Consider the following 12,729-nt stretch of genomic DNA (forward strand, 5'->3'; position numbering starts at 1 on the left):
ATCCTCAGGACAACACTCCACCCAGCTAAATTTCCAATTTGCGAAAAGAAATTAAAGAACACTTTAGGTCCAGAAGTGGTGGTATGGGTCTTTAATCCCAGCACTCAGTAGACAGAGGCAAACAGATCTCTGAGTTCCAAGCCAGACTGAACTACAGAGCAAGTTTCAGGACAGCCAAGTTTAGGCGGTAAAAGGAACCATCAGAACGAGAAAGTTGGTAAAGATACAATTGAACAAGGAGGCCATGTTCCAGCCTCAGCAAGCAGCAGAACTTGGCAGTTTCGGTCACATGATTCTGGCTTTAGAGTCAGGATAGAAGAAAGGGGTTATGGAGTCTCCCTCCTCAACCAAGTAGGAAAGCTGCTGAGGCCAGGTATGTGCCAGGGGTGTCCCTGCATGGAGGCCTAGAGAGGCCATTGTGTGAAATTGTGAAGATGAAGCCCGGATTGGCTTGGAAACTCTAAGATGTTGGACAATTACACAAAGACACATTCCAGGTCCCAAACTGGTGGGAGGTGGGGGTGGGGGTGGGGAGTGAGGGTATGAGGTGAGGGTGGGGGGTGGGAGTGGGGGGTGGGGGAGTACTCTACAGTAAAGGTCTTCTTTATGAGTGAGAAATGCTTTCCAAATAAACAAAAACTGAAGAACTTAACCACTGGCAGCCTAGACTTAAGAGAAATGCTTAAAAAGACAAAGAAACGTGGCATTTAGAAGTAAAAGGATAATAAATACCATCATAAAAACACAAAAGTATAAAACATGCCTGAATTTTTATTTTGAGAGAGATGGGAGGAAGAACATGAAGTTTGTGGGAAGGATCAGGGAGGAGTTGGGAGAGGAGGAAGACATGATCAAAATATATTGTATTTTAGAAAGGTAAAATGGCATAAATCTTTAAAGACCCAATAGTTGAGCAGGTTCACCAAACAGAGAGAGAAAAGGAACCAACTGAGAAGTTACCAACCCAGAGTCAACAAACCGTGAGAAGGCGCAATAGAGGGAAGAGGGATGAAACGATACTGGAAACAGACAGAAAATAAAGAACACTGGGACTGGAATATGCCCTTACCTATCAGTAACGATCCTGAAAGATTTCCGAAGCCAGTTGGTTGACGGGACACTGTCTCCATGTGATAGCATGTGTGAGAAGTGGCCGGTTACTAAAGTGTAGGCTCTATTCTGAACAGGCAAAGAGAGGGGATCTTCAGAAATCATGAGAAAGATGAAAAGGCGGCTGAAAAACAGAGAAAATGGTGAAGAAGCAGTTTGTGGCTTCAGTCCTTGCCCTGCTTAAATCCTCAGAGTAAGATCCCTAGAAACCCTGGTGAAGAAAGAGTGACCATCCCAGCGTCAGTAAAAGTTCACCGTCCCGGCCAAGTCTTTCGGTTACACATTTGGTGTAACAGGGCAGCACTGGAGATGAAATCAACTTCTTTGCCCTCCATATTCCAAAAAGGCTGGTTTGCCATAGCTACCCTGGAATCGTCACAAATTCAGGGAGCGTAGGGGCACAGTCTTTATAGGTGACCACTCACAGTAACTGTGGAGGTGGAGACGAGCAGAGACTTGGAAGCACGGGTGGCGGGAGGTGCAGGCTGCAGAGAGCTTGGCTAACGCTTGTCCTGACGTCTGAAATGAGCGATCAGCTGTAATCCCCTGGAGCCTGGTAGCCTCTGCTCGACCACTGTTAGACCGCTCAGGCTGAGGGGCTTCAATGACTCAGGGTCTGCCACCGTTGTAATTGACAACTCTGACACAGCCCTTACCTCCTTGGCCTCTTTCCGTCCGCAGGGTTTCTGCTAGGTGGGATCTGAAAACCTCAGGCTGGTTCTTCATAGAGATCTCGATCGTCTCTTTTCCTCACTCCTCAGCACCCTCAGAGCATACAACCTGTGGCTTAGACGTAAGTCACCCCTTGGTATGCAAAGTGATGGAAGAGCATCAGGGCTCACGGGCTGCAATGCCAGAAGCAGCCAGCAGAGGTTGCTGCTACATAAACAATAAGTTGGTGGGTGGGGGAGGGGCTGAACCTTGACCCATCTGGTAGAAAAGACAAGAAACTTTTACCACAATCAACTGTTCTCTTCATGTCTGTTTCGTGACGCTGAGTTTAACCAGGGTTGTCTGATTTGATCATGGATTTGGAGCTATCCCCTGGGGCCCAGTGGGCTCAGAATACATACCCAACAGGGCACCCAGAACCTACCAATGGCCAACAGTTCCCCAGTCATGGATAAGGCTCTACAAGCTCCTCTACTTCCGTGAATGTTGACAAGGCCTGTCATGTTGTAAGCCTAGTACAGGAAACTTTGCTTGTTGTAGTTCATGACTGTGGCAATTCTAAGAATCTAGAGAGAGCAAAATCTTTTTAAACTTATCTGAGAATTTTGTATATGAGACCTATTTTCGTCCAACCCTCCTTTCCTCCATCCCAACTCATCCAGCATCTGCCCCCCCTCCTCCTGGATTCATGACCTCTTCTTCAATCAAAGTATAAAAACGCAGTTGGAATCTATATTCTATAGTAACAACACATCAGTAATGTTTTCCTCTCGGACCTAGGACCTCTCCAGCCATGGGTCCATGGCTAGGTTTATAGTACTAGGCATGAGTTCCCGACACATGAATGGGTACTAGGCCCAAATAAACAATTATTGATTATACCCAAGATGAAAGTTCCATTAATGTATTCTTGAAGGAAGGATATTGCATTGATCCACCCATGGTTCTTGGGCTTTTATGTGTGTGTACGTGCACGTGTGCGCATGTGCACACACGCACATTGTTATTTTGCGTGCATGTATGCCTGAGTATATGCCCCACTCTCCCGGACCTTACTGGTGGGCTAGAACAGAGGGGCCCCTCCACAACTCCCTAGCTTTTCTGGCCAGCCAGCTGGGAATCCTACAGGGGAAGGTTAGTGTGATACACTATATTTTTAGGTGGTTAGTAAAGGTTTATTTTCAGTAAAATTATGAATAGGGCACAGATTGTTTAAATCAGTGTCTGCCTTTTTCCTCCCAGCAAGCATAGTGGTTACCAGGTAACCAGGGAATCTAGCGGAAGCTTTTGATCAGATAGCACGTACACCAGATGCTGCAGTTTCTACAGGCCTAGGTCTGGAGCTAGATTTGTCGCTCTGAGCGAAGAAGAGACCCGGGCCTCTAAATTATCAGTTCCGGGCTTTGCTGTTACCAGCTGTTCTGATTGTGGGTGTTGAGGGCCTTTCTCTGGGTTGCAGGTAATTATCTCTTCTGCTGCATTGAGAGTCCAGAACTAAAATCACCAGTAAACTGGGGTGAAAGTGAGCATGAGGAGTTGAGAATCTTTTAGGTGAGGTAAAAGCAGAGCAGCAGCTTGGCAGGAAGTAATTCTATGTCCTTGGAGATCTGTGACTATCTTAGATGGGCTGCTCTACGCCTGGACCCTAAGCACTGGCCAAATGTGTGCTGGATAAAGATAATTGCAGGAAGGCAGATCTCTGCATTTACCTAGGAGAGAGGAACAAAGGCCTGGCAGTGGGAAACTGTTCTGAACTAGGGAATTCATTTCAGTTATACAACAGCATTTTTATGTATACTCTATTGGGGGCCAGCCTCGACAAAAATACCTTTCTCCAGAGTGGAGGGGTGGGGATTTAGAAGTATAGTAAAGAATATAAAGACACAAATGAAAATAATAAGACACAGAAACATATAGGATAGTATCGGGAGAGAATTCCAGTGAGTACTGAAAATTTGCCCACGTTTAATTTCCAACTGCTTAATACACCCCTGACCCCAAAAGGTAGGAGCAAAACAAAAGGCTGCATTAACAGACAAATTGTAAGTCACAGCCTTACACTAATTGCTCACGCCCTAGACTCCTGCCTTAGACCAACCAAACACTCTGTAGGCAAACCACTCTCTGGGTGGAATCCCAAGCTATTTCCATAAAGGGAACTGGAACTTAGTTGGAGCCTTAGACTTTTGTTTGAGGTGGGAACAAACAAATTCCCTTTCCCGGGAGTGGTGAGGTCTGGCAACTAGTCACACCTGTTGACAATAACCTTGAGAGAGCAGAACTCTTGGGTTTACAACTAGGTGGGAACTTTGCCTAAGGTTGGAGCACAATGACCTTGAAGGAGCTAGAAATAAGTCCCAACTCTCTGACCTTGGCCTTTGTGGGCCTCCACGATAGTCACAATTTGCATAGATTCACAGAATTCATTTTTATCCAAAAGTTTATGCCCTTTGATCAACATCTCTTTCAAAAGTTTATAATTTATGAAAGCTTGGACTTCATTGGATATTAAGTGAAGCCCCAATGAATATATATCACATGTCTATAAAACAAGTTTGCCTTCTTCTAAGCACGTGTTCCAGGACAATTTCTCCTTATCAGTTGTTTCTGTGGGATAAACTTCCTTATATTTACAAATATTTGTAATGCATTTGTACATTTGCCTTGTGTATATTCTACCCCCTGAAAAGGGAATATAAATGTGATAACAATGGATGCATTAAAAAGCTTGACATTTTCTTTAATTGTAATCTGTACTCTCATATTCATATATTCATTCTCTCCTCTCTCTGTCCCCTTGCAAGACTTGGATAAATCCAGACCCCTCTAAGCAGAAAAAATAGAGCGAAAAATCTAAGCAGGGAGAGAAGAATCAAAAATCTAGATTGATCAGTTGGTTCAGCAACTGTTTCAGAAACTAGCTGAAGATAAAGTTAGATTATAATCTTCAGAAACAGGGAGTTACCTCCTTGTGATTATCACTGGTATTTTCAGAATTTTTCAATGATCACTGGTATTTTTGGAATTTTCTAATGATGCCCTCCCTACCCCCTTTGGATGGTTTCTTCCCTTAAATACTCCTTCTCCCAGCTACTCGGGGTCGAACTCTCTACCCCTGTGTGGGAAATGAGTTTTGGCCCCAGTGCACTGGTTCCTGTCCTGTCAATAAACCTCGTGTGGTTGCAGCAAGGACGGTCTCTCCTGAGTTCCTGGGGGGTCGTGTTATCCCAATACTTGAGTGAGAGTCTCTCCACTCTGGAGGTCCTTCACCCTCAATCCCAGAGAGGTTATGTGGCTCATTTATATTCACACAATCTATTAGTGGGCAGGGCTTGGACATCAATCCACACTTTTCCAGTTCCACATAGTTGCCTTCAGACAAAAACCTCATGGCTCATCCTTAGTGTGGATTTCAATATTTAACTCTAACAGAAGCAAATGGATTGGGGTACTATATCATAGTTTGGTTAGAGAGAAAGAAAGAGAGAGAGAGAGAGAGAGAGAGAGAGAGAGAGAGAGAGAGAGAGAGAGAGAACAGTCTATCGTGAGCCACCTTTTTGGGGTAACTTTTGCTGTGATCCTAGCCATGTTGGGTTGGTATGTGTCAGGGTAGAGGCATGAGGATTGGAAATGTTAGGTAGGAGGTACCCCAGTACCAAAAGAGGGTACTATTCCCTCTGGCAATAGACTGCTTTAACATGACACAAAGGACACCCAGAACAGCTGTTTGTTTTAATACTTTGAGACATCAAGCCATTAATTCCAGAGTAAAGCGTGTATTGTTTGGAGCAGTGAACACACCCTAGACCAAGTATCCTGCAAGCAGCCACTCCGTAAGTCAATCCTCCTGTTTCAAAAGAAGGAGAGGTGGATCTCTGTGAGTTCGAGACCAGCCTGGTCTACAAGAGCTAGTTCCAGGACAGGCTCCAAAACCACAGAGAAACCCTGTCTCGAAAAATCAAAAAAAACCAAAAAACAAAAAACAACAAAAGAAGGAGAGGAAGTATGCTTGAATTCTCTGACCTTTGGTCAGGGTGGAATGGATCCTTATCTATCGGCCATCTTAATGTCCAAAACACCAAGTAGCCACACCCTACTTGTTTTGTAGCCACGCCTGTTTTCAACAGCTTTAACAGAGCAAAGATAAGTTCAAACTCTCTGACCTTCAGACAAAGTGGAATTGTAATGGATTAAGTAAAAATGCTGTGGATCCTGGAGATCCACATGGCTGTAGCAGCAGAAATGCTGCAGGTCCCCAAGCAAACAGCAGCAGTGGGCAGTGGGTCCCTGAGAGCAGCCAGTCCCAGGCAGGGAAGGCACAGTCTCCTGAGTGGCTGCAGCAGGCCACGTGTCCCAGGCAGGGAGCCATGTGGTAGATGAGAGACCTCAATGGGGCAGCCAGTCCCACTTGGAGAGACAAACAGATGGGCATGCCATGAGACCATGCTGCCACAGGTCTCCGAAGGCAGCTGGTCCCAGGCAGGGAGGCACACAGTAAGCAAGAGACAGATAGGCACACCATGAAGAGTGAGGTTGGATATTTATTTAGTGGGTTATGGAAGGGAAGGGGAGAAGGGAGAAGAGCAGAGAGGCAGAGAGGGAGAGAAAGAGAAACAAAAGGGGGGAAGGGGAGAAGTGGGGAGAGACAGAAGCTGCCTCTTCGAAAGGGAGATGGAAACAAGAGAAGGGACTCAGGCTGGAAGCTGAAGATCAGCTTGCCTCAGCTGACAGGGGAGGGAATGGGCATGGCTTGTCTCTCAAAGGGACAGGACAGATCATTACAGGAATAGGCTTGCATTTTGGGGTCTCCACACAGTCTGTACCATTACCATGTACTGTACTAGGACTAAATGACTTTTTCAAAAGACTATAGATGCTTGAAACACACATAGGGGGCACTCTCCCATCCACCCCTACTGCCAACACTATACCTACCAAACCCTAACTCCTATACTGGACTTGTCTATTAAGTCCAACTTCCCCTCTCTCATGAGGGATGTCCAAGAAAATACAAATATGTAGCTGAGCAAAACCATAAAAACAATCCAAGATTTAAAATCTGAATTCAGTAAAAAAAAAATATTACAGAGAACTCAAGTAGAAATGAAGGTCCAATTAAAACTCAATAACCTAACTAGAAAACTCAAGGGAAACTTTAGAAATATAAAAGGTCAAGTAGAAAGAAAGAATATCAGAACATGAAGATAAAGTAAAGGAATTAGACAACATATGAATATGAATATGAACAATGAATATGAAAAAAAAAAAGATCAAGCACTGGAAAGAAACATGCAGGAACTATGGAACACCATGAGAAGATCAAATCTTCAAATTATAAACACAGATGAAAGTGAAGAGTCCCAGGTGGATGGCATAATGGCATAGATTGGACCTTCAACAAGATTGTGCTGGTTGGTTTTATTATTGTTGTTTTGTCAACTTGACACAAGTTAAGAGTTATCTGGGAAGAGGAACCTCACATGAGGAAGTCCTTCCATCAGATTGACTGTAAACAAGTCCAAAGTACATTTTCTTGATTAATGATAGATAATGGCAGGTCCAACATATGGCAGGGAGTGGTGTCACTCCTGGACAGGTAGTCCTACATTGTATTAGGAAGTAGAATTACCAAACCATGAGGAATATTCCAGTACCCATCATTACTCTGTAGTCTGACCTCCTTCAGTGATAGAATGTGACCTGAGAGTTGTAAGATAAAATAAACCCTTTCCTACCCAAGTTGCTTTTAGTCTGGATTTTTTATCACAACAATAGAAATGCTAATTAAGACAAAGTTCATAGAAGAAAATTTTCCCCAAACTAATGAAAAATATACTCATACAGATCGAAGAATCACACAGAATAGTAAATACCGAAGAGCAGAAGAGAAACTCCACATCATATAAAAGACTCCCTTAATCTGTCTCTTTAAGGATTTTATTTAACTCTCTATACTCTTTTTCTTCTCTTTCCTAAGCCTACGTACATTTTTGAATACACTGTGTCTCATTTAGAGGTCTTTTATGTCTGAATCTGTCCTTATTGTGTATCTATAATCCTTTTCTGACCAGGACGACTTTTCTTAAAAACCTAAGCGGCAGCATTGCTAGGACAAATATGGCCCTGCTTGCTTGCTCCGCCCAGTCCAACATGATGAAAGTCTATTCATTGCCTCTGAGACTGCCAGGTGGGAGCTGTCCTCACCACCTCAACTCTGATAACCGTTGGTCCATGCTGCCATCAAGTAACTTGCAGCATGCTGCCACAAACCCTATTTAAATGTTCGACCTCCTAAAAGAGCCAGAGTTTGTGCTGGCAGCACAGCTCAGGAAGCTGCCATTTCAAAACTGCATGGCTTTTTTTCTGCTATTGCTGAATCAGGAAAACCTCTCTTAAAGGAGCTGCAGCATGCTGCCAGCAAGCAAAGCCCATCTGGGGAAAATAATGTGGCTAAAGTTTGTCTTTTAGGTTCTGGCATTACTTTTTAAGCTCTCTCGGATTTTACTTGGATTTAGCTAGCACACATTAGAGCATCAATTTGTTGTAGAAGGATGCTTGTTTGTTTTCCGGCCACCCAGCAGCTCAGACCCAAAAAAAAATCACACAGAAACCATATTATTTGTAATACTGTTTGGCCAATAGCTTAAGCATATATCTAGCTCACTCTTACATCTTAATTTAACCTATTAATCTGTATATTGCCATGAGGCTGTGACTTACCAGGTAAAGTTCCAGCATCTGTTTCTGGTGGGGTTAAATGGCTTCTCTCTGACTCCGCCTTCTTTCCCCCAACATTCAGTTTAGTTTTCCCTGCCTACCTATGTTCTGCCCTGCACAGGCCTAAGACAGTTTCTTTATTAACCAATGGTATTCACAGCATACAGAGGGTACTCCCACATTATTGTGCCTTTAATCTCAACACTCAGGAGGCAGAGAAACAGGCATATCTCTAAATTCGTGGCCATCCTGGTCTACAGAGTAAGTTCCAGAACAGCCAGGACTACACAGAGAAACCACTGCCTCAGGAGAAAAAAAGAATTTAACAAAAGAAAAAAGAAAAAGAAGCAAAATCCATCTTTCTGCTTCAACAACAACAAAAAATCATCCTTTCTGTTTCTGTTTCCTGTTTTCTTTTTTTTTTTAAACTTGGGTTTAAAGATAGGTAAAGGCGCCACAGGTAACCATTTGTCCCTTCTTCCAGTGACAAGGGAAACCAGTCCTTTTGGTAGAGGGGACCAGATTTACAAGTTCCTTAGGAATGCTGGCTTTTATCTAACCTCCCTAAATCCTATAGTCCTGGTGGAGCCCATTTCTAGATATCTGGACTCCTTATTAGAATGTGAGAAAATGGTGTTTCCTTTGGACTGGGCAGTAAGTATTGTATTTTTGCAGCTATTGTAGGTAAAACTTGCCTTATTAATAATTTCTATTTCAGATGATTTGCTGTTGGTGTGTAGTACCCTCTCCCCCCATAGGTCTGCCTTTAATGTGTCCCAGAAGTCTTTTGGGGTCTTGCGTTTTCATTGTCATTTAGTTCCAGGAAGTTCAAATTTTCTTTTTTGATTTCTTCTTTGACCCATTTACCATCCAACAACAAATCGTTCAATTACCAGGATTTTGTGTACTTGCTAGATATTGATTTTAAGTTTTATTGCATTGCGCTCAGAACATGTAGTTATTTGCTATGATTTGTTTTGTGTCCTAGGATATGATCTGTGTCACAGTAGGCTACTGCAGGGAATCATGGAGTTGGCCTGGTCTAGCTGCCTTGAGATGCATGACTCAGAGTTTTTCAGGTTAGAATCCATGGTTCCTGAGTCACTGTGTGTTTTTCAGTTCCTGAGAAACAAATGTTCTCCCTCAGGCATTGGAATGTGGCTTTGTGTTTCTTTAGAAGCCAAGGAAGCTTGACACACAATTGGTTTTAGACACTAATCTTCTGTAACCCGTACATCTTGCAAATGTCACTGTGTTGATCCTGGCATTTGCCACTCTGTTCCTGCATTCTGCTTCAGCTAAGGGTATAAAAAGTCTGATTGCTCTCAATAAAACTGACACATCCTCAGTCGTGTTGTGGCCCCCCAACCTGAGCCTGGTTTAATTCCTCAGGGGTCTATCGGGCAGCCTCGGCTTGGTACAGGCTTTGTACTCCAAGAACTGCTGAGTAAAATGTATATTCTTTGGTATTTGGGTGGAATATTCTGTGGATATCTGTTTGGTAGGATCTGACACATTTGATGTATGAGAACATTTATTTATTTCTAACATTTCTTTGTTTCTATCCAGATGGTTTGTCTATTGGAGAAAGCAGAGTATTGAAATCATGTATTGTTAATGGGTTGCTGTTATTTTGTGTCTTTAAGTCCAGTAGCACACTTCCGATGAAACTGGGTGCACCATGCCTTAGTACATACATAGTTAGGGTTTTATGTCATCTTGGTTAGTTATTCTCTTGATTAGAGAGAATTGTACTTGTCTATCTCTTTTGATTAGTTTTAGTTAGAAGTCTTTTGTCAGATGTTAGCATAGCAACACCTGCTTACCTTCTTTTTTGGAATACATTTTTTTATGTTTTTACTCATGGTGGTGTTATTCTTTTTGAAAGATCTGGCGGGTGGGGGGAGCTGGTCCCATGAGGGGCTGCGGTGGGTCACCCCAGGTCTCAGTGGGGTGGCAGCAGGTCACCTGAGGCCTTGGTGGGTCCCCAGAGGTCTTGGCAGGTCGGTGGATGGGAGACCATGGCGGGTGAGGGATAGATACTCCATGCAGAAAGAGAGTTTGGATATAGAGTTTATTTAGTGGATTATGGAGGTGAAAGGAAAATGGGGGAAAGGGAGAAGAGGGGAAGAAGAGAGAGAGGGGTGGGGGGATGGGGGAGAAAAGAGGGAGAGAGAATAGGCTGAAGGAGGCCGGAGATCTGCTTGCATCGGCAGAAGGGGAAGTGGGCGGAGCTTACCTCTTAAAGGGACAGGGTACTCAGGTGATCAGGCCAGCAGATCATAACAGGTGGTACCTATCTTTAAAGCCAAGTTTAAAGAAAAACAGAAAACAGAAACAAAAAAGATGAATTTTTTGTAGAAAACAGAAAGATGGATTTTGCTTCTTTTTCTTTTTCTTTTCTTTTCTTTTTTTTTTTTTGGTTTTTTTTTTCGAGACAGGGTTTCTCTGTGGCTTTGGAGCCTGTCCTGGAACTAGCTCTGTAAACCAGGCTGGTCTCGAACTCATAGAGATCCGCCTGCCTCTGCCTCCCAAGTGCTGGGATTAAAGGCGTGCGCCACTATCGCCCGGCTGCTTCTTTTTCTTTTTCTTTTTTTTTTTTAATTCTTTTTTTTTCTCCTGAGGCCGTGGTTTCTCTGTGTAGTCCTGGCTGTTCTGGAACTCACTCTGTAGACCAGATGTGTCTGGCTGTTTTCTATCTATCTACAATAAAGCCTCCCCTTCCCCTTAACCATACAACAGAGCGGTCATGTTGTCAGTTTTATAGACAAAACAGCCCTACGACAAAAATTACAAAGCACTGATAAAAGAAATTAAGAAAACGCACATACACACATACATTGGAGGGGAAAAAAAATAATGCTGAACTTTTTGTTCTACCGAAAGCAATCTCTATTAAAATACCAATGACATCCGTCTAAGAACAGAGCGGGGGAAGTGGGGACAATCCTAAAATCAGGAGGTGTTGGTGCATAACTTTAATTCCAGCACTCCAGAGGCAGAGGCGGGCGACCTCTAGGTTCAATGCCCGCCGGGGATACACAGAGAAACCCTGTTTCAAAAACAAAACAAAACAAAATACTAAAATGTGTATGATACTTACAAAACAATAAACAGCCAAGAGTCAGCCCTATCTTGAGTAAAATGAACAAAAGCTAAGGACATTGTCCTAATTCCAATCCGTACTACAAAGCTTGCAGTAATCAAAATGAAAGGGCAGGCATATAGACCAATAGAGAACCTAAAATTAAACTGACCCACAGGACAGAGGATTTCAGCCCTCCCACACTGGCATCAAAGCTCTGGTAAATCACCTTGGACCATAGTGTTTATGTGTGTGGAAAACTTGTCTGCTCCGCTTTGGTTTCAGAGTTTCGTAGACCCCAGTTCTTGCATTGCATTCATTAAGGCTGAAGGACCTCTACAATTAACTTAGTTTTATCATAGGAAAAAAGTTTATATAGTCCATATAATACTCTGGAAGTGATATTTCTATAGACATTCCAATATAATCACACAGTCACACACACGGCCTTAGAAACAACTCAACCTTGATAAGATTATAAATTACAGTCCTGTGTAGGAGGGTAGCTCAGTGAAGCACTTACTATTGTATTAACCCACAATGTCTCATAATAAAAATGAAGCACTTAGCCTGTAAAAGCTCAAATCTTTTGAGTTAACATGTGTTTTTTAAAGTGTTAAAAATGAAAGGACCCAGCCAAAAGCCTAACAGGCTGCTTGGTCTTCTCTCGGAGATCAGGCCTCCATTTCAGTTTCCTGAGACTGAACAAGCGGTTTCTGAAAGAGCCGCCAACAAAGGACAATCCCCAACACCCCCACAACGAAGAGGAGGCCTGGCTCGTGCAGTACCAGACGAGGTCTGAGCCGTAATCAGCAACTCAAGGACAAGGCCTGGGACTTGTCCAAGCCTGCTCAGAAATGGAAAACCGTAGATCTGACCAGCCTGACCAGCCCTGGCCAATTAGAGTGCAATATATGATTACTACCTGAGTGAGCCAATTCCAGACAAAATGACCTCACTGCCTTAGGACCTCCTTTCTAGGCTTAAAAGGAGCCTGCGAGCTCCTCTCAGGTCAGCCCCAGCATGCTGGAATAAAGGCTCTCGCTGATTGCAATGGCGGACAGGTGGTGGTCTTTTGTGGGACTTCTCCAGGACCCTAACATTAAGAATTAAAAACATTTAAAAGTTGTGCATCAAAATACTTG

General features: G+C 43.3%; 1 protein-coding gene across 1 annotated transcript in view; it reads right to left on the reverse strand.

Moving 5' to 3' along the window:
• Window positions 1-1,882, reverse strand: part of LOC142854409 (solute carrier family 5 member 4B) — a 42,557-nt gene extending 40,675 nt beyond the window's left edge. Inside the window, exons 1-2 of the mRNA XM_075979926.1 lie at window positions 1,767-1,882; window positions 1,070-1,234 (exon numbers count right to left, since the gene is read on the reverse strand). The gene's annotated coding sequence lies outside the window, so the exon portion shown is untranslated. The remainder of the gene's footprint in view (window positions 1-1,069; window positions 1,235-1,766) is intronic.
• Window positions 1,883-12,729: the final 10,847 nt, after the last annotated feature.

The sequence above is a fragment of the Microtus pennsylvanicus genome, chromosome 7 (assembly GCF_037038515.1).
Source record: "Microtus pennsylvanicus isolate mMicPen1 chromosome 7, mMicPen1.hap1, whole genome shotgun sequence".
Taxonomy (NCBI): Eukaryota; Metazoa; Chordata; class Mammalia; order Rodentia; family Cricetidae; genus Microtus; species Microtus pennsylvanicus.